The sequence below is a fragment of the Lissotriton helveticus genome, chromosome 7 (genome assembly GCF_964261635.1).
Source record: "Lissotriton helveticus chromosome 7, aLisHel1.1, whole genome shotgun sequence".
Taxonomy (NCBI): domain Eukaryota; kingdom Metazoa; phylum Chordata; class Amphibia; order Caudata; family Salamandridae; genus Lissotriton; species Lissotriton helveticus.
Window position 1 is genome coordinate 1,408,842,837 of NC_136068.1, and position 22,698 is coordinate 1,408,865,534.

Genomic DNA, 22,698 nt, shown 5'->3' on the forward strand with positions numbered 1-22,698 from the left:
CCATGCTTCTTCAGGTGTTTCAAAGAAGTGTGATGTGTTGTCCTCCATCTCCCTCAGTTTGGCTGGGAAGAGGAGTGTGTGTGTCAGGGTCAGTATAAGTAGTTGCTGTTTCACTGCTGCGTAGGAATCGCATCACTGCTGTTCTTCAGCTGTAGAGTCTTGGTAGGCGGTGATAACATTGCCTTCAAATTGTGATGGTCCTTTTGTTTAGAAAATTTGCAAGATAAGATCTTTGTATCTGTAGTTCAGTAGCCTCGGAATCACAGGTCTCAACTGGGCTCTCGATGGTGGAGTTTACCACATTATGAAATCAATGTGCCCATTCTATTGAGAAGAATTTCGGCACCTTCCCAAACAGTACAGTTGACATCAGCAATTGTTCAATGAAAAGTTTTTTGTTTGGGCCGTTATGGAAAGTCCATGAAGTGAACATTATTGCATCTGTAAAGGCCGTTTGCATCTTTCTCCCTCCATTGTAAAGATGGTTCTAAGCCCCTGTCTTTAGGTGTGGACCTCTTTCAGCGTAGGTCACATCATAGTAGTGTGGTCCGTATAGAGCAGGTTCACTTCCAGGGACACCACATCCATCTTGGTCTCCTACGTGGTTTTGGTATCCAGGACTGCCTGTAATATTCTATAAAAATGTTTTTAAAGGGTGGCTTCAAGGCGACTCTGGGGCGCCCCCACTCCCTCTCCCCCCCCCTTGTGGTGGTTCAACTAGGTAGTCCATTATGTCTTTATTGGGGGTAGGTGGGAGGTATTGGTGATTTTAGGCTTAACCATTATATCCCCTGTGATGCAGAGCGTCTCTGCAAGAATAGTCATTAACCCCCGTGCCCTCTATCTAATGCAGCCAGTGACCATAAATTAGTCTCAAACTAAGTATGTTTGTAGTGGTGTCAGGTGCCATTAAAGCTGCGCTGGCGGGTCTAGTTCACTGAGCACTAAGCCCAGAAACTGGCACCAACTAACAGTTCAAAGTATAGGCGGGCAGCAGTCAGGCCCCACAAACGGGCTGTACCACTATGTGTTAGGGCCTTCCCCGCTGGGGCCAAAGGCCCGTGTGCCACCAACAAGTGTGATGGGCAATCCCAGCTGCTACGAAGCTCGCAGTCAACAAGGTCCCAGTGGCCAAAGGGCAATCACCATCAGTTCTGTCAAGCCCAGACCCCCGCAGTCAAAGCATGCCGTCTCCTCTTGCCAGTGAGCTATATCACCATCCCAGCAGGCCACGCCACACAGGTTCCATGGCAGCAGGCTCTGCCTGACTTAGGGCCTCAGCTCCAGTGCAGCCTCTATCCAGATCAGATTTACGGTGGGGCTTCGCTCAGGCCCTGCGTCTACCATCAGCCACATCACCATCACGGGCTGCCCTGAGCTGTGGTCCATTCAATCCAGTCAGTCCTGGTCTCCTTCGGGCATTTTCAGCATATGTTTACGCCCTCCAGGGCCCCTGGGAGGAAACATGCATCAGGGCAGGAATCATCATCCCGTGTTGCAGAGGATTAAGCAGGATTACTGCAGGGCCTAGGCTGGAGCTCAGAGGAGCATGTCAGGTGTAGTCGCCTTCTTGACCACAACCCTGGGTAGTCAAGTGTTACTATCCAAAAAGCAGGGACACTGGATTCGTTCTGTGGCTGACCTTAACTGGGAACAAGAAACAAAGACTCTTCACCTTGAAGCGTGATTGATTAAAACAGAAAAAACTCCTAGAAATATTCAGAACTAGAAGTCAACTTTTTCCACCTGGCCATACCCCCAATGGCAGCTCAACGTTGTCCATTCACAGACTGTCATAACCTTTTATTACAGTGCATCTATATGGGCCTACTAAACATTTATAGGCTTTTCACTTCTTTCTACCATTTTCCTTAGATTTCTCCACTACCCGTTGGCAAGACTGACTTCAAATGAATTTGAAATAACAATTTTAGCTGTTTTTTGATTTTGTAGAGGCAGTTGGATAAATGCATCCGTGTATTTTTATAAGGTGACCTGTCTTGACATTTCAATTGTTGCCCTATCCATCACATAAAGAATCTCCCTAGAGAAAATCTAGATCTCAGAATAGATTATTCAACGATCAGAAAAATATAGCTTGAGTACACAAATGGTTTGCCTAGGTAAAGGCTTCCTTGTCTGGGGTATGGGGAAGCTTAGATGAAGCGCATATGAAACTTTCTAGCTTATGGCAATATTGTGATAGGATATCTTAAATGAGATGCTTCTATTGTATAATTATGCAAAGAGTCATTTCTCCCAGACAAAATTAATGGCTAGCTATTTCTACAGGTACTATATGGATCACTGACATAATATCGACGGACAGAATATCTACTAGCAAAAATATCGATGACAAAATATTGACAGACAAAATATCGAGTTTGTATCTACAAACAGGTAAGTACAAAAATATCGAGTACAAAATATCGTTTACAAAAATATAGTTTATAAAAATATCGACTTTATTAAAAGCAGTGTTAAATTAAATTAATAGTAAAAATTCCTTACTAAAATATACTTACAAATACTTAAATTAACTTATAATAATTAAATAATTAATGAAAGTTATACAAATAAATTTTACAATCATATTTGTTAAAACATATATATATATAGTAACATAATATAATTAAATAATATCCAATATTATTACCGTACGATAGCAGAAGTGTAAAAAATACTATTCCCACTCCAGAGAGTGCAACAGTAGGGAAAGCGTTGGATAGCGTAGGGGTTAAAATTACTATTCCCACTCCAAAGAGTGCAACAGTAGGGAAAGCGTTGGATAGCGTAGGGGTAAAAATTACTATTCCCACTCCAGTGAGTGCAACAGTAGGGAAAGCGTTGGATAGCGTAGGGGTTAAAATGACTATTCCCACCCCAGTGGGTGCAACAGTAGGGAAAGCGTTGGATAGCGTAGGGGTTAACATTACTATTCCCATTCCAGTGGGTGCAACAGCAGGGAAAGCGTTGGATAGCGTAGGGGTAAAAATTACTATTCCCACTCCAAAGAGTGCAACAGTAGGGAAAGCTTTGGATAGCGTAGGGGTAAAAATTACTATTCCCACTCCAGTCAGGTTAGGGGTTGCCCCCTCCTCAAAGGGAGGGAATATACAGAGGGTGTAGCCACCCTAAAGGTAAGTAGCACATTGGCTACTACCTGCCAGGACCTGTACCGCCCCTAAAGTCAGTATTTAGGGGCACTCCTGAAACTTGATTCTTAGATCTGCGATAACCTGAGAAGAAAGAAGACATTCCTGAAGCAAACCCTGTAGAGAACGTTACAAAAAATGGGTAAACCTAAGGAGTTGCTGGGACCTGGGTAACTGGCGGTACAAAGGGAAAGGGATCCCAGGATACTATAGAGTGCACAGTAAAAACAGCTTAGTGACAAGATGAAGAACACATAAAATCAACTGGAATGTATATTGTTATTTAATCACAAAGTACCAACGCATAACTTGTGCACACAACATATGTTTGTATGATAACAAATCTTAGTGCCCAAAAGAGGGTGAGTGGGAATGGAAGTGAGAGTGATAGGAGGTAGTGCAGGGTAAGGTAGTGTAATACAATATAGGTCAAGCGTCCTTATTCAGAACGCTACGTAGAAACAGGCTTTTGACCCCACAACAGGGAAGGGACAAGTGGGCCCATACAGGAGGGTCTTCCTCAGGACAGGGGATAGGTTTGGGCAGGCTTTCTAAAGAAAAAACACAAATAAAAACGAAATCAGAAAAAGACCGGTCCCCTAGGGATCAGTGATACATGGGCTAAGAGTGGGCTTCTGTGATGACACGACCGATGGGGATGCGCGACTAAGAAAGCACACAGGTATGTCTCCCGCCCCCATCCCGCCCCGACGGCTGTTTTTGATTTCAGACACCAGACTTGGCTTGGTTAACAACTTACACAGGGTCTTTTATTTATTTCCTCAGATACCGCGGGTAGCTGACTGCACCCCGGCGGCGATTTTTGCTTAATGCCTTCCCCATGAGAATGTTGATATACACAAGTGTTTCCTCTGTAAGTAGATCTACGCTGGTTTTCGAGTCAATACGGGCCACTCTGCCTTTGAGCACGTTCTATTTGGTTAATACCGTGTATATTTACTTATCTTCCAGATCTACCCCAGACTGTGACTTATGCCATCCACCCCGTAGGAGACTACGAGACCCAAGGTATTCAGTTATTTTAATTCACCTCTCCTTCGTGCTTACCACCATTAGCCCATGTATCCCTGATTCCTAAGGGACCGGTCTTTTCCTGATTTTGTTTTTTATTTATGTTTCTGCTTTAGAAAGCCTGACCAAACCTATCCCCTGTACTGAGGAAGACACTCCTGTAAGGGCCCACTTGTCCATACCCTGTTGTGGGGTCGAAACTTCGACAAATGATCCATCTACCAGCCTATAGCCCGAGCTTGAAATTGCACTGCCATTTTTTAGAAGCATGGTTACCCTAAGCATTATTTTGTTCAACTATTTGTATTTGTTTCTGGTTCATGTTTGAAGCCAGTTTCTAAGTAGCGTTCTGAATAAGGACGGTTGACCTATATTGTATTACACTACCTTACCCTGCACTACCTCCTATCACTCTCACTTCCATTCCCACTCCCCCTCTTTTGGGCACTAAGATCTGTTATCATGCAAACATATGTTGTGTGGGCAAGTTTTTATGCGTTGGTACTTTGTGATTATATAACAATGTACATTCAGTTGATTTTGTGTGTTCTTTATCTTGTCACTAAGCTGATTTTACTGTGCACTCTATAGTATCCTGGGCCCCCTTTCCCTTTGTAACTCTGTAGAGAAGCCTCAAGATGATTACTGTCTTGGCCCCAGCCCTACCAGCCTGTCCCCAGCTTCGAAGACAAAAAAGTTACCTGTCTTGCTGCAAGGGACCTTTGAAAATCCTGGAAGGACTGCTGCCTTAAAAAAAGACTCTAATCTCCCGTGGACAGTGGTCTTGTCCTGAATAAATCAACTCCATGGACTCCTGTGCCATCTGGAACAATGAGTCCTGCCGACTCTGCACCTGACACCCACTGCCTGAGTCTGATTGGCTCACATGTCCAGAGAAGTCTCGACAGGGATCCTGACCTCAAACACAGCATTGGCTAACCTCTCCTAACTTACACAATGGCACCTGCACTGTGAATCCGAAGAGTACCCCCAGCTGCGATTGGCCTGGTAAGGAGAAATCCGACATCTAAAGGCACCCCTGCACCTGCAGCCCCTGGGCTTTGGGGAGCTTGACAAGTGGTGCCCCTGAGACCCCCAACATCTCATCTTGCCTGGGCTCCGGTTTGATGTCTGCAGCCTGTGTCCACTAGGAATAATCTCCATAGGATTGCATTGGACAACCAACGCTGTGCTTGCACCCTGACCCGACCACCCCTGTGCTGCTGCTGGTGTAGCTTTGGTGCTGCCTTGTGCCCCCCTGTTCCTGCCTAAGCCCCCGGGCCTGTGCCCCAAAACAATGGTAACTTACCTGCAACCAGTACATCTCATGGGTGCCCCAGTCTCTATTGACTAACTTTGCGCCTAGTGACCTTTGCAACCAGCTGCCCCATGCCGCTGGTGGTGCTGTACCTATCTTGATCTGACCCTTGCCCAGTATTGATCTAAACCACCGAAGACTGGATGTGTAAGTCGCGTACTTACCTGTAAATGTACATAACTGTTTTCCTCCCATAGGATTGCATTGCATTTCTTGGTATTGCACTCAGTGTCTACCTTTCACATTGCTAAGTTACTGCCACTGTTGATTTGATTCCACAAAGTATTTTCAGCATCACTGCAAAGTATTTTCATTACTTTTGCAGACAGATTTTTCTGTACCTGAAAAGTATTGCTATTTTAAAACTGGTACTTACCTGCAACTGAGTTTCTCTTGATTCTAGAAATAAAAATAGCAAAGTAATATTCGTATACAAAACAATTGACCTTGGATTCAGTCTTTGAGTGTGGGTAATCATTTCTTGTGTGAGTGTGTACAACAAATGCTTAACACAGCCTCTTGGTACCCCTGACTGCTCAACAGCACAACCAATAAAATGAGTGAAGTACTATCTACTTTAACCTCTGTAAAGCCTTTTGGAGATTCACTGGATTCTGTGCACACTATACCTTACTTTGGTATACCATATACAGAGTCAGCTTCCTACCACCCCTTAACATTACAATTACCCTTAGATCTACCCACTCATAAACCCAAAATTCAGCCATGCCCCACTTTACCTCTGCCCATCCCTTATCCATAAAATCACCCATAGTGCCCTTAACAGATACCCACCCCTTATTCACAAAATCACTCCTACACCTATTTACTTCTACCCATTCCTTAACTCTAAAATACCCTTATCCCTATTACCTCTAGCCATCCCTAAGGCTGAAAATAAGCCTTAATTCCCTTTATCCCTACCCACCGATTTACATTAAAAATACCCCTACCTCCATTTCCCTCTACTCTCCCTGTAACCTTAAAATCAGTCTTTACCTCTACCATCCCTTGACCCTAAAATCACCCCTTCACCCTTTACTGATATGTGCCCCATAACCCAATAATCACCTTTACTCCCCTATACCTCTATTCGCCCATTTACCCCTAAAATCAGACTTACTCCCCTTTAAATCTACCCTCACCTAACACTTTGTATTCTTTAAATAACATTACAATAATATTATTTAAAAAACCTGCATAGTAAAGTACTGCATGATAAAGGATGCAGAGTTAATGTAAAACCTAATCAAAGTGATGTACCTGTGTGCTACTTGAGTGTGTTGTAAAGACTGCTGGGTACAGGTCATGCTGGGTAAAGACTGAAGGATAAACATTATATAATATTAAAGAGTACATGTTGTAATTGATCTCCTATTTATATCCACCGCTGTAATATTTGCTCTGTATAGTACCTGGTATGACAACACTAGATAAATTATTTAAAAAATAGAAAGAGAAAAAATAACTCTTTAAAGCAATAGATTCATGTGGAAAAAATGAAATACGTGACCAGGAAAGATTCATGTACCAAGAATACGTTCATAGTGTAGTTTTGATCAAATAATTAAATCCTTTGTATGAAAAAAGGCCAGAGAAGCACCAATCGAAATTCCACATTAAGTGCCAGTTTTAATATTATGCAGACTGTTTAGCAAGACTGGCAGACAAAGTGAGTCGATGAGAACAAATTCAGTATTGAATACATGACTTCAGGTTTCAAGCCTTGGGTTGTCATGTTCATCAATATAATACTTAATCTCTGCCTTCAAAGTTGTGCTTTTTTAATACAAAGGCAAATGTTACAAAGGTAGTTCAATACATTTTGATAGGTTTTCTGTAAGGTTTACTCATGCTTTAAACAAAACAAAATGAATCTGTTCTCTGAAGTGAGAAGTGGCTGCATTCCTGGCATGCAAATTGTATAACAAACTGTTTGAACATTCTCAGTACGTTTTCAAACCTTGAGAACATTTTATCAGCTCTGTGTTGTAGCTTTTTTTTGTGATGTCAAAAATGGAAAGAGTACCCTGAGTGGGTTATTGGTTTGGCCAGTGAGTGATCTAGTAAGTGAGTGGCGATTGGGTGTGGGAGTGGGCTGTTGGATGGATGAACTGATGAATGTGTAAATGAATGAGTGAGTGGTTAGGAGGTGGGGAAGTGTGTGGGCCATTTGGTGTGAGAGGTTGGATTGTTGGATGCTAAGTACGTGGGTGGTAATCAGTATACAAGTGAGTTAGTGCATGTTTTGTGATGAAAGCCTGCCCAAACACTATTCCAATTTAGGAAGTAACTGAAGACACAGCCCTCTAGAGAACACTACATCACAAGGCTGTAACCACCATGGTCACTCTCAGAACCCAGAGAACCTTCCCGTAATTTGTTGACTTTTGACTTTGATCACCTACTGTACTCCATTGCCTGCCAGTTAGAGCTACATTTACAAACATGTAGAAAAATGTCTCGTTTTGAATAATCATGCCCATTATGTTTTGGAGCGATGCTTTTAGTGTTTTGACTGTGCACTGGGACCCCACTAATCAGGCCCCAGTGCATGTGCTCTTACCCCTAAAACATGTTTACATTTGTTGTATTCCTAATTGGGAAATTCAACTTACCTATAAATTCCCAGTATATAGTACAATGTTTACCCAGGGTCTGTAAGTAAAATGCCACAAGTTGAACTGCTGCACCCATTATGCCTGTGGAAGAAAGAAGAAGGATTCTATCTTCTTCTGGACCTTTGAGAAGACCTGAAAGGCTAGACCAGAGCCTGCTTGATCCCAGGACAAAGAAGTGGACTCCAAAGGTCAGTTGGCTGACCTCCTGTTAAGCTACAGGGACACAACAAGCTCATTGATGCCAGCCCTTTTCCTGAGAGCCCGAATGACCAGTTCCACCGTAGCTGCCCGGGACCCTGGTGGTGGCTTCTACTAAAGTTAAAGGCATATTCAAAGACAGACCACTGTTTGCATATAACCGCAGTAGGAATCTTAAGGAGTTGGTAACCAAACCCAAGATACCATCACAAGAAACAACCACAGTTCAGTTAGGCATGAAAAAATGCGCTAATTGCGTTCACTGCAATAACGTTATTGTTGGTAGTACCATACAACATCCACAAACTGGCAAGACTATCAAGATCCGGAATCGAGCTGATTGCAATTCTACCCAAGTAGTGTACAGAATAAAATGCCCCTGTGGCAAGTTATACACAGGGGAAAACAGACAGAAAAAATAAAACACGTATATCGGAGAACAAGAGCCGAATTCGTAATCAATCAACAACATCAAGTTTAGCCTCACATTGGTGTGAAATGAACCATACTATACCCCAATTAAGATTTGAAGTTTTTGAAGTCATAGACCAAACACCAGATCGAGACAACATCAAATGGTTATCACAAAGAGAAATATGGTGGATCAAACACATGGATACCATAGTACCAAAAGGTCTTAATGACAAACTGGATATGATCTGTTTCTTGTGATAACCCAGGACTCAAGTATACTCAAAAATCCCCACATTATTGAAATTACAACTTCTCATATATACACTGATCACTCACACCTGTTTCCTTTTCTTAGAATATAAAATAGACAGTCCATACACTATCCAGTTTATATGGTAGTTTACAGACTCATCACAGATAGTACCCTCAACGAGTGAATCATTGGATTCAGTTCGAGTGTTTCAGACATTACACAGTTAGCCTTTTTTGCTCTCTTCATGTACATAGACTTTCTAGCATGCATAAAAGAAAAAATCATAAAGATGTTAGTGTATCAAGTTAATCAATGTAACATGCCCAATTAATGAATCATGTGCCATCTATTCTTGTGTCTCAGTTCTATGATATATAGGCAGACCAACTATCTCATAACTAACACACCACTTTCTGGTGAGGTTTGTTTACGGTTTCTGAGACCACTTGCTTCTTATTCCGCTGTGAGCTATCTCCATATTCTTAGCCGCTTCAGTTTGTCCATATTCTCATTGTTTCAACTCCCAATCATCGCGGATCTCTCCATATGTTTCAATTCTTAATAGACTATTCTCTATTTTTCCATCTCTTCTTCCACGTGCAGGCCAGTTGCTTTCTATACTCTATGTGAGTCCCGTTTTTTAGTTCTTAGTATATTCCCATGTGTACTATTTAGTTATTCAGTTTGTCACCGCCTTTCTTTCTTCGTGTTTTATTTTTTACCATTTACTAAAGTGAACAGTTTAAGATGGCCGCCTTCACCAGCCGGATCACTTTGTCCGTTTTCTCTATCATTGATCTCTCATGGCTGATCTTGTGTTCAACTGCATTTCAGTCCGCTTTCTAGCTCATTGCCACAAACATTAAAAACACACCCGGCACGAAGTTTTTGTGCTTCCGGGTACTTCGCCGCACTCAAGAGGATTTATACTATACCCGTTCAGGTAAATTGACGTTTAGAATTGGCCTGTCTACTAGACCCAGACTTTGCCGATTTTAGTGAGCTTCAACCCCCTTCATTTTATTTCTACAGGAAGCACTTTTCATCACTTGTAGCCAGTGTATCTGTCCACTCTACCAGAGCATCTGACTTCAAGGTATCGTTTCTTTATCCGCCTTGAACTTATGATTTAATATCTGAGCTTTCGCGCCGTTTTTTGCAACTCATGATTCATTCTGACTTTCAGGGAGTCTACTGAATACCGCCGTAACACTGCTGCATCACATTCTGATTTCCAAAGGTACGCTGTGTGGTTACATGCTCCGAGTTATTTGAGTGTCACGGGGTTAGTTGTCTCGTATTCTGAGTCGGGATTTTCGCATTCCATGTTAAAGTGACACAATTAGAGGCAGGAATTTCTTGATCAGTTTTGTTTATACTAGACTTTGACAGTCATGTTTTTAACTTTATAGCTTTCTGTGACCCACATCTGAGGGTTCAATTTGGACCCCACGAGTTCTGACATTAGAACACTATTAAACTGCTAGTAAGCATATTTCAGCTTCTCACACTCTTTGAGTCTGCTTTATTCCACACTAGTTACTAACACTATTGTCTGTATTATGACATGGTACAACTATGTTAGGATCTTGGTTTATTCGATAAATTCATTGACCTATGCATAAGGTTTTCAGTACAAACAATCGTTCCTCTTTGTTTGACTACATGAAATTTATATGAAATTTATATGAATTTGTTCTACATTGCAGTTCCCCTGAAGAAGAGATCAAAAGATCTCGAAATGCATTGGGATTGCCAACTGGAAATTGTACAGCATTTTGTGATTATAATACATTGTGATTATTATGATTGTGATGAATTAATTTTCATTTGGAAAAAAATATATGTTCAAAAACATTTCTTTGTAAATAAATCATGAAAAAATAATGATTGAGTACAAACGGTCGATTAAGATTCATTATTATGAGTGAAGATTGTACATAAGAGAATTAAAAGAAAGAGCGAACCAAAAGGTTAGCACCCGCACTGCAGGGAGGGTTTAGTGATAACTCATCACTCACTGTCTTATTCTACTAGAGTGAGCCTTAGCCCCCAAATGCTGTGCCTGAGGTCCTGTTACCCTTAGGTGTGTCAAAGTGTAATTTTCATAACATCATTGGCAACCTTGGACTTATAAACTTTTTGGCTCTAAAGACCTTTAGAAGACCAAGGTAAATCTGCCACATCAAAACGGTGAAGATGTGTTGCCGCTATAACAGAGATTCAGTTTCATCCCGCATGAAGATTTTACCCAGCACCAAATCTGTTTCAGTGGGATGCCATGGAGAGGGAATCCAATCTCTTGCACCCCTGTTCAGCTGCAACATGCAACCCTGCCCCACTGGAGGAATCAAAGCTCCAAAAATTGACTAAGTCCAGCTGTATGGCCTCATGGAGGTCTTCTCCATCATAGCTTGCTGCCATGCCCTTCTGAGGATTTTTTACTTCCATTTCAGAGACTAAGTGCCTGATTTAGATTTTGGTGGAAGGGTTACTCCATCACACCAGTGAAGGATATCCCGTCTGGCAAAATATAATTTATATTTCAGCGGACAGGATATACGTCATTGTTGACATAGTAACCCGTACACCAAATTCTTAATCAGTCCATTAGTCAGAAGGCACATCTTTCAACTACGTTCTGGTTTCTGTATCTGACGCACGCTTCATCAGTGTCGCCCTTAAATTGTGCATAGGTCCCAGTCAGGTGCAACTAGATGATGGGGGTTAGTGCTTAATGTTTTTGGCACTATTTTCATTTACAAATTTAAAAATTCATATCTCCAGTTCCCCTCAATGGAGTTTTTTCATTTGGTCTCATATTGTCCATTAAATTATTCTCCATATTCTTAAACTGGAGTGGATTTTTTATTTTGTTCTGATTGTCACTTTCTTTTTAACTGTACTTCTAAATGCTTTACATATTTTCTTAAGTTAATCCTGTCTGCTCTGTGCCTTAGTTACCCGGACTTGAGCTCACGTTTAAATTAATGAAACCTTTACTGGTCCTAGCAATAATAGTGATATTATTACTTATAGTGGACTACCATCCACCCCAACTAATAATACACTTTCTCACAATATATAAGGAAAAAGGGTGGCTGGATGGGAACAGGAGGGGATGAGAAAACAAGAGAATCAGTGGCTGTAATAGAGGAGATCTGAGACAGAACTAAATAGATTTAGGGGAAATGGCAGAGCAGTAGGGAGAAATTAGAGAGTAAGGAGAGGTAAACAGACCACAAAATGAAAAGTATAGTTTGCAAAAACAGAGCTGAAGGGGAGGATAACCAAGGGCATATGAAGGAAACAGAAATGAGAAAAAGCAGAGAACAAACTGAGAGAGGATGAGACAAATTTGAATGTTACTTGAAACTTGACAGATAGAAAATGAGGAAGGAGTTGAAGTAAACTGACGTGCATAGACAACCGAGTGGTGATAAGAGAGTAGAAACAGTCAAAAGGGTCAGAAGAAAAAAACAGCAGTTTTCAAAAATAGAGTCTTGAAGGAAAAGCGAGCGTCAGTTTAGAGTGTAAGTAGAAAAGAAAGTCTAAAAGGAGAACCACAAAAAGCATTACATGGGGTCAGTGAAGATCATGAAATTGGAGAGTGAGTAACAAAATAGGAGGAAATAAGAGAAATTCAAAGAAAAAGAGTGCAAAGACAGTTTTTAGTGAAAGATGAGTTGAATTAGAGGAGAGTACAGAGCTTACAAACAGAAGAGGAGACGCAGAGAGATAACATGTCTGGAAGGAGGTAAGAGTAAACAGTGGAAGGGGGTGGTTTGAGGAGGGTGAGAGCTTTCTTGGAAGCTTACCCTTTTTTAGGCCTCCATTGGCATGGATATACGCATGGTAAATTGATGTCACTATACAGCAAGTTAAGACACATACTCTTCCTTCATATTTAAAGACCAAGGCAAAGTTGACTCAGGCAGCAGGCAGTGTAGAAAAATGTCTGTACAGGGTTTGTGAAGATACTTAAAGGGCTGAAAATAAGCCACCATGAATTGAGGATTCTAATGGAGAAAGGTAGGGTTTAGAAAGTAAGCATTATCTGGCACAATGAGTCTTCTTAAAAGATATGCAAGCCTAGTCTTAAAGGAGCCCACCTACACACCTTGCGGTTCTCAAAGGTACAAGACTCTTAGAGCTGCAAACAGAGGTATACCTATTCCCCACTCAAGTAAGATTCATTGTGGGTAGAAACCTTCCATCAGGATTTCAATCTGGTAAAAGGTGACATGGTGTGGCAACATAGAAGAGGGGAGAAAAGAATAGGCTCACTTGTAGGATTTTATTAGTGCAAATATGTAGACAAAGTTTTTGGGAAATCCTACTGCATTTTGCATAGAATACAGGTAGGCTCTAGATGGATTGGTAATTCATTTCTGCCAGAATAATTCTAATATTTATCTATCATGACGCCAATGGGTTCTTTTTGGAAAAAGTAAATAGAAAGGGACGGAGAGGGAGACAGAAAACGTGAGAGTGAAGGAAGTCTAGACCAAGTTCAATTCCACTTTTTGTGAAAACTCGAGAAACATTTTATGGGCCTGTTGTTTCAGTGAATCAACAATGACAAACAGAATCTGGGGTCTTCTGCAGCAGTGTCTCAACAAAAAGAGAGAAAGGGTTTTTAGGGCACTCTTAGTCCCCAAGCAATATACAAGTAATCAAAAGAAGAGTGACCAATACAGGTAAGGTGTATAAAAAGAGAGAGACGGGTGTCGCACGTGAAGTCTGAGGCCAGTTGTTAGTGATCCGATGGTAGGACCAAAATTCAAGAAAAAACGCACTATTTTTTCAGGAAACCCTCACTCACCCTAGTGGTGACATGCTTCATCATCGGGTCCACCGGGAGAGATCGAGTACCTCCCCGGTGTGCTGCGACGCCAGGAGACTGCGGAGCAGGTTCTTGTGAAGATGAAGTGTGAAAAATTATAAGGTTTAAAAATGTCAAAGGTTGTACCAAAAAAGCTTTATTCACTGGTTAACCTGACATATTAAAAATAAGATATGTGAAGGGAAACTAGCCAATTACTTTATACTGGTGTTTACCCTGTAAAGAAGGTCAACATGTTTCTGCCCATTTATGTGTGTAAATTTACTGGGCTTTCATCAGGACCGGTAAGAGAGTGTGCCAATGACAGGAGGGGCACGCTAAGGCCCGCCTTGCCAATGGTCGTGAAAGTTAAAAATAGCACTATGTGTAAAATTGGTGCACAAAGAAAAAGAAAAACAAACTCATAAGTAGTGGGGGTTTTACCTCTTTTGTGAGGAACCTAGGAGTCTGTAGGAAAAATTGACAGACAGACAAACACAAACATAAACACAGAAATATCGAGTCATTGGATTGTGCATATGTACAGTGGCCATAAAGGGTGACTTTGTGGCTCGACACGTGCTTGCATACATATCAAGGGCCGTGGCCGGTATGCCTTGGTTGCGCAGTTGAAATCATGCCATAATCCGAGGTGGAGGGACCTCAACTAACGCCGATTCAAACTGTTCAGCGCAAACTGTTGCATATATGTGGTATAGCAGCAGTGGCTCAAAGAGCAGACTAGACCATTATAAGTCTGTTTGTGAGGAAATACAAGATATATCTTGTTACCTATAGTGGGGTGTCAGGGATTGGACCCCGAAGGAAGACAATGCGAGGAAACAGTGTCCCGGTGCCAAAGCGCCGTGACACTGCTGGCCGTGGTATATATATTACCCAAGCACACAATCATTCGATACAGAGTCTAGGATAAATGTCCTTACTTGTAAAGAAATAGATCCACGCCCCATAGAACACAGGAGGGGGGTGGGAGCGACAATGGCACACCCTGTAATTAAGGGAAAAAGGGAAACAAATACACACAGAGGAGGATTTTAGAACTGGCAGAATTCCAAGCATTCTACTTATCTGGTTAGAATGGAGTCTTCACAAAAAGGTCTCTTACGCCCGCAACGCTCGGCACCCGCTCGGCACCTAGCTTCACCCTCGCTGGATCTCGTGGATCCATTGCGGTGGGCGAGCGAGGCGTATGTAGGGCGGTGGCTGGGAGTGGACCAATCAGGCGCCTAGGTTGGAAACGAGGCTTGGAGCACAAGGGACGCTGAGCCAATGAGGAAGTAAGGGGCTCGCGTCGGTCGCGTGGTCTCGCGAGAGAATTAGGAAACGAGGCTTGCAGTGACACGCAAGCCTCGAGTTTGAGAAGGGCGGGACTGCCTAGTTATTAAGGGCGTCCGGTGGACTCATGGGTAATTTCGAAAGCGAGGCTTGTGTGAGACACGCAAGCCTCGAGTTGGAAAAGGGGCGGAATTCGCCTTGTTTTGTTTACATCGGAGGGTGGGAGAAGCGATAGCCAAATCGCGTCTGGATTGGCTGGGGTGACAGGGAGGCTTGAAACTCAAGCTCTGGTGGAACACAAGCTTAAATTACAGTGTGGCTGGGATATGTATGATGCGGTATGCGCAACGCCCAGCCAAAGTTACCAAATTTCCAATGGGGATGAATAAAACCACATAAGTCTGAATAGAGTAAGTAACATGGTTATAGACATGGTTATAGACATGAGGATGTTTTCAAGTGAGTCCAAAATGCCCTGGATGTGAAAAAGCCCCTTGACATGTGTGATCATGGTATCTGCATTCAAGAGGAAAGGTAGAAGTTTAATGTTTCAGGACACTGGTCCACGGAATCTGATCATTAAGCCCATTTATATGGGTGCTGAGGCGATAGACCCAGCGTTGCTCTTTTTCGAATAGAATATTTTCTCTGTTTTTCATACAGTTGACCTGTTCGATCACTGTCCATGTCATATCATTTGGAGTGTGATTGGTTTGCAGGAAGTGCTCACTGAGTTTGGTGGTGATTTTTTTGCATCTAATGTTGCTGCGGTGTTCCCCGATGCGTGTCTTGACCTTCCTGGTGGTCATCCCTACGTAACGTTTCGCACAGGGACATGTGATCAAGTATATTACGTTTGTTGAATTACAGTTAGTGTGGGATTTTTGTGTCCACACTTTTCCTGGTTCCAAATTGAGTTGTTTTGAGTGAGTGGTCAGGTGACAGACACTACAGTCTGTACATGGAAAATGGCCTGTGATTGGGGGAAGGTGCCAAGCGTCAGTGACAGACCTGATTGCTGTGTTTGCACTGGGGGTTGTTAATGGTCTTGCATGCACCAAGGCATCTTTGATGCTTCTGCCTTTTTTAAAAGAAAAAAGCGGTTTTTCCCAGTTGCTGAAATTGCTGCTGATAGTTCTCCAATTTTTATTAATGGATTTTTTCACTGAGTCTGAGAGGGTGCTATAGGTGGTTACACATGTCAGTGGTATTTCCGTGGTTGTCCTTATATTGTCCTCTAGTAATCCCTCTCGAGGTTGGTTTCGTGCTCTGGTTTGGCTTTTTTTCAATATTCCTTTAGGGTACCCTCTTTGTGTTAGTTTGTTTGTTAGTTCCTTGGCCTGTTCCTTGTAGTCAATAATTTTACTACAATTTCTTCTTAGTCGAAGGAATTGGCCATAGGGCAAGTTTTCCCTTAGAGGTCTTGGGTGGAAACTCCTAAAGTCCAGGAGATTGTTTTTTGCCGTAGGTTTGTGGTGAGTCAAAGTCGTAAAAGTAGTGCCCTCTATTTTGATTACCACATCAAGAAAGACGATCGATTCCCTACTGTAGTTGCTAGTGAACTTTAAAAAAGGATCCAGAGTATTGACCCATTCCAAGAAATGTATAAGACTGGCTTCTGTTCCTGTCCATAGTAGGAGGATATCATCAATATACCTCCTCCATAATCCAATGGAGGAGGCATAGGGGTTGGTAGGTGGTAAGATATGTTTCGTTTCGTAGTCATAAACATACAACCCCGCTACGCTCGGAGCGAAGGTACTCCCCATCGAGGTCCCTGTGCATTGTAAGTACAATTGGCCTTTGTACTCAAAGTAATTTTCTTTGAGTGCCATCCGTGCACATTTCAGGATGAATTCTTTGGGGGTGGTGTAATCCCAAGCCTCTTTGTCTAGTGCTTCCCCTAGTACCCGTAGTGTGTCTTCCTGTGGGATACTGGTGTACAGACTCTCTATGTCCATTGTTACCAATATTACTGTGCTTTCGGGTAGACTGGTATCGTTCAGTAATTTAAGTAAGCTTTTGGTATCTTTTAGGTAGGTGCTGGAGTTCTGTACTAATGGTTTCAAGTAGTGGTCACAAAAGGTGGATAAGGGTTCTAGAACTGACCCGATCCCTGATACAATCGGTCTGCCAGGAGGAGGGTCCACATTTTTGTGTGTTTTAGGCAGGGTGTAGAAATAGGGTATAGTTTGTCCCCCTGCCATGAGGAATGCTGCTTCATGCGGGGAGACCTGACCTTCAGTCTCCGCCTCCTGTACTAGAGCCCGAATTCGTTCCTTCATTTCTGTGGTAGGATCTGTGTTGAGGAGCAAGTAATTTGTTCTGTTATTCAGAAGTGTCATGCAGGCCTTATCATATTCAGTGGTGTCCTGAATCACTATCCCTCCGCCTTTATCGGCGGGTTTAATGGTTATTTCCTTGTTGTTTCTCAAGTCGTTCAAGGCTTTGTATTCCACTGCGGAAAAATGGACTTTAGGAGTTTCCACCCAAGACCTCTAAGGGAAAACTTGCCCTATGGCCAATTCCTTCGACTAAGAAGAAATTGTAGTAAAATTATTGACTACAAGGAACAGGCCAAGGAACTAACAAACAAACTAACACAAAGAGGGTACCCTAAAGGAATATTGAAAAAAAGCCAAACCAGAGCACGAAACCAACCTCGAGAGGGATTACTAGAGGACAATATAAGGACAACCACGGAAATACCACTGACATGTGTAACCACCTATAGCACCCTCTCAGACTCAGTGAAAAAATCCATTAATAAAAATTGGAGAACTATCAGCAGCAATTTCAGCAACTGGGAAAAACCGCTTTTTTCTTTTAAAAAAGGCAGAAGCATCAAAGATGCCTTGGTGCATACAAGACCATTAACAACCCCCAGTGCAAACACAGCAATCAGGTCTGTCACTGACGCTTGGCACCTTCCCCCAATCACAGGCCATTTTCCATGTACAGACTGTAGTGTCTGTCACCTGACCACTCACTCAAAACAACTCAATTTGGAACCAGGAAAAGTGTGGACACAAAAATCCCACACTAACTGTAATTCAACAAACGTAATATACTTGATCACATGTCCCTGTGCGAAACGTTACGTAGGGATGACCACCAGGAAGGTCAAGACACGCATCGGGGAACACCGCAGCAACATTAGATGCAAAAAAATCACCACCAAACTCAGTGAGCACTTCCTGCAAACCAATCACACTCCAAATGATATGACATGGACAGTGATCGAACAGGTCAACTGTATGAAAAACAGAGAAAATATTCTATTCGAAAAAGAGCAACGCTGGGTCTATCGCCTCAGCACCCATATAAATGGGCTTAATGATCAGATTCCGTGGACCAGTGTCCTGAAACATTAAACTTCTACCTTTCCTCTTGAATGCAGATACCATGATCACACATGTCAAGGGGCTTTTTCACATCCAGGGCATTTTGGACTCACTTGAAAACATCCTCATGTCTATAACCATGTCTATAACCATGTTACTTACTCTATTCAGACTTATGTGGTTTTATTCATCCCCATTGGAAATTTGGTAACTTTGGCTGGGCGTTGCGCATACCGCATCATACATATCCCAGCCACACTGTAATTTAAGCTTGTGTTCCACCAGAGCTTGAGTTTCAAGCCTCCCTGTCACCCCAGCCAATCCAGATGCGATTTGGCTATCGCTTCTCCCACCCTCCGATGTAAACAAAACAAGGCGAATTCCGCCCCTTTTCCAACTCGAGGCTTGCGTGTCTCACACAAGCCTCGCTTTCGAAATTACCCATGAGTCCACCGGACGCCCTTAATAACTAGGCAGTCCCGCCCTTCTCAAACTCGAGGCTTGCGTGTCACTGCAAGCCTCGTTTCCTAATTCTCTCGCGAGACCACGCGACCGACGCGAGCCCCTTACTTCCTCATTGGCTCAGCGTCCCTTGTGCTCCAAGCCTCGTTTCCAACCTAGGCGCCTGATTGGTCCACTCCCAGCCACCGCCCTACATACGCCTCGCTCGCCCACCGCAATGGATCCACGAGATCCAGCGAGGGTGAAGCTAGGTGCCGAGCGGGTGCCGAGCGTTGCGGGCGTAAGAGACCTTTTTGTGAAGACTCCATTCTAACCAGATAAGTAGAATGCTTGGAATTCTGCCAGTTCTAAAATCCTCCTCTGTGTGTATTTGTTTCCCTTTTTCCCTTAATTACAGGGTGTGCCATTGTCGCTCCCACCCCCCTCCTGTGTTCTATGGGGCGTGGATCTATTTCTTTACAAGTAAGGACATTTATCTTAGACTCTGTATCGAATGATTGTGTGCTTGGGTAATATATATACCACGGCCAGCAGTGTCACGGCGCTTTGGCACCGGGACACTGTTTCCTCGCATTGTCTTCCTTCGGGGTCCAATCCCTGACACCCCACTATAGGTAACAAGATATATCTTGTATTTCCTCACAAACAGACTTATAATGGTCTAGTCTGCTCTTTGAGCCACTGCTGCTATACCACATATATGCAACAGTTTGCGCTGAACAGTTTGAATCGGCGTTAGTTGAGGTCCCTCCACCTCGGATTATGGCATGATTTCAACTGCGCAACCAAGGCATACCGGCCACGGCCCTTGATATGTATGCAAGCACGTGTCGAGCCACAAAGTCACCCTTTATGGCCACTGTACATATGCACAATCCAATGACTCGATATTTCTGTGTTTATGTTTGTGTTTGTCTGTCTGTCAATTTTTCCTACAGACTCCTAGGTTCCTCACAAAAGAGGTAAAACCCCCACTACTTATGAGTTTGTTTTTCTTTTTCTTTGTGCACCAATTTTACACATAGTGCTATTTTTAACTTTCACGACCATTGGCAAGGCGGGCCTTAGCGTGCCCCTCCTGTCATTGGCACACTCTCTTACCGGTCCTGATGAAAGCCCAGTAAATTTACACACATAAATGGGCAGAAACATGTTGACCTTCTTTACAGGGTAAACACCAGTATAAAGTAATTGGCTAGTTTCCCTTCACATATCTTATTTTTAATATGTCAGGTTAACCAGTGAATAAAGCTTTTTTGGTACAACCTTTGACATTTTTAAACCTTATAATTTTTCACACTTCATCTTCACAAGAACCTGCTCCGCAGTCTCCTGGCGTCGCAGCACACCGGGGAGGTACTCGATCTCTCCCGGTGGACCCGATGATGAAGCATGTCACCACTAGGGTGAGTGAGGGTTTCCTGAAAAAATAGTGCGTTTTTTCTTGAATTTTGGTCCTACCATCGGATCACTAACAACTGGCCTCAGACTTCACGTGCGACACCCGTCTCTCTCTTTTTATACACCTTACCTGTATTGGTCACTCTTCTTTTGATTACTTGTATATTGCTTGGGGACTAAGAGTGCCCTAAAAACCCTTTCTCTCTTTTTGTTGAGACATATTTAGCTGCGCACAGCAGTGAGAGTTTTCTCTGGTTACACACACCTCTTTTTCTTACAAATATAAAAAATCTTTATATTTTGTACTAATAATGGCAGCAAATCTGGGACTCACTTTCTCTACGGAGGAGGTAGACGAACTTTTGGCAGATCCTAATATGTTCGCTGATCCAGCAATAGCTCAGGCTATTTCACATACAGCGGAATGGGAACAACTCACTGAACTAAAGCGCGACCGAATAAGAACCATACTTCATGGTACTATCCTGAAACAGTATCTCACCTCGAATTCAGCGCCCAAAGGGCTACTAGTTACGAATGCCCCGAGGATATTTCTCAATGACGCCACTTTTAGAAGAGATTGGGCCATGATTGCCTGGCACTGCACCAGAGACTGGCTGGTACTTATTATCAAGACAGCACTACGCCTATCCGAAGCTCTGCTAATTGAAATCCAACAAACAGAAGCCCAATATAAAACTACAATAACGGGTTATAAAAAGAAGTTGGATGAAATTAATAAAGATCTTACGGAGTACAAGGACAACCTGATGCAGGCGAAACTCACAAAATTCCAAAAAGACCTCAAAAAATTCAAATTTGAGACCGTATATCCCTACTCCGATCCAAACTACAGTGTTCCAAAAAAGGACACAAATAAATCAGATGACTCCGATAGCAACTCCTCAAGAGGGAGTACAGATAGCAATCAAAGTCAAAGACAAAGAGGACGGAGAGGAGGAAGGGGCAGATCTAATTTCACAAACCAACAACCTGGATGGCAGAACTATGGCCAGCCTAACAACGGTCCTGTACCGTTGTTTTACCAACAACCCCAGTTCCCCATGATGAACTGGAATCCGTACATGCACCCCCAGTTTCCCCTCAACCACCCACCGATGCCTTTTTTAGGGAGGGGCGGGAGAGGACGCGGACGGAACAGAGGCAACAGAGGCAACACACAAGTGACCTGGGAAGACGAGGATGCAGTGGGGAAACATACCCGCAGCAGAACAACGACAGCCAGCACCAGCGCAGTGTAAGCTTGGTTACAAACCTCTCTAAAAAAGTCCTAACCCAAGAGGAGACTAAAGTCTTGGAAAAAGGCTTGGGGTTTGTCCCTACCAGTCGTCCCGACAAATTCCTCTTACATTGTGAACTTTCGCAATTCTTTCGGAAATTAAAATTAAAGGCCTTCTTTGAATCTAAGGATCAGCCATTGACGGAAGAAGAAGAGTTTGACACTAACTTCAGACTCAAATCTACATTTATGCCACCTCCGCATACTACTCCCGCGGCAATTACCGCCTTTGAACAGGCAGTAATACAAGACCTGGAGAATTGTGAAGAACCCAAACGATTCCACAATTTTTCCGCAGTGGAATACAAAGCCTTGAACGACTTGAGAAACAACAAGGAAATAACCATTAAACCCGCCGATAAAGGCGGAGGGATAGTGATTCAGGACACCACTGAATATGATAAGGCCTGCATGACACTTCTGAATAACAGAACAAATTACTTGCTCCTCAACACAGATCCTACCACAGAAATGAAGGAACGAATTCGGGCTCTAGTACAGGAGGCGGAGACTGAAGGTCAGGTCTCCCCGCATGAAGCAGCATTCCTCATGGCAGGGGGACAAACTATACCCTATTTCTACACCCTGCCTAAAACACACAAAAATGTGGACCCTCCTCCTGGCAGACCGATTGTATCAGGGATCGGGTCAGTTCTAGAACCCTTATCCACCTTTTGTGACCACTACTTGAAACCATTAGTACAGAACTCCAGCACCTACCTAAAAGATACCAAAAGCTTACTTAAATTACTGAACGATACCAGTCTACCCGAAAGCACAGTAATATTGGTAACAATGGACATAGAGAGTCTGTACACCAGTATCCCACAGGAAGACACACTACGGGTACTAGGGGAAGCACTAGACAAAGAGGCTTGGGATTACACCACCCCCAAAGAATTCATCCTGAAATGTGCACGGATGGCACTCAAAGAAAATTACTTTGAGTACAAAGGCCAATTGTACTTACAATGCACAGGGACCTCGATGGGGAGTACCTTCGCTCCGAGCGTAGCGGGGTTGTATGTTTATGACTACGAAACGAAACATATCTTACCACCTACCAACCCCTATGCCTC

At 43.0% G+C, this 22,698-nt stretch overlaps 1 protein-coding gene across 1 annotated transcript in view; it reads right to left on the bottom strand.

Moving 5' to 3' along the window:
• The window catches only part of DNAH9 (dynein axonemal heavy chain 9), a 1,695,107-nt gene that overhangs the window by 318,998 nt on the left and 1,353,411 nt on the right, over nucleotides 1–22,698 (bottom strand). The window lies entirely within an intron of this gene.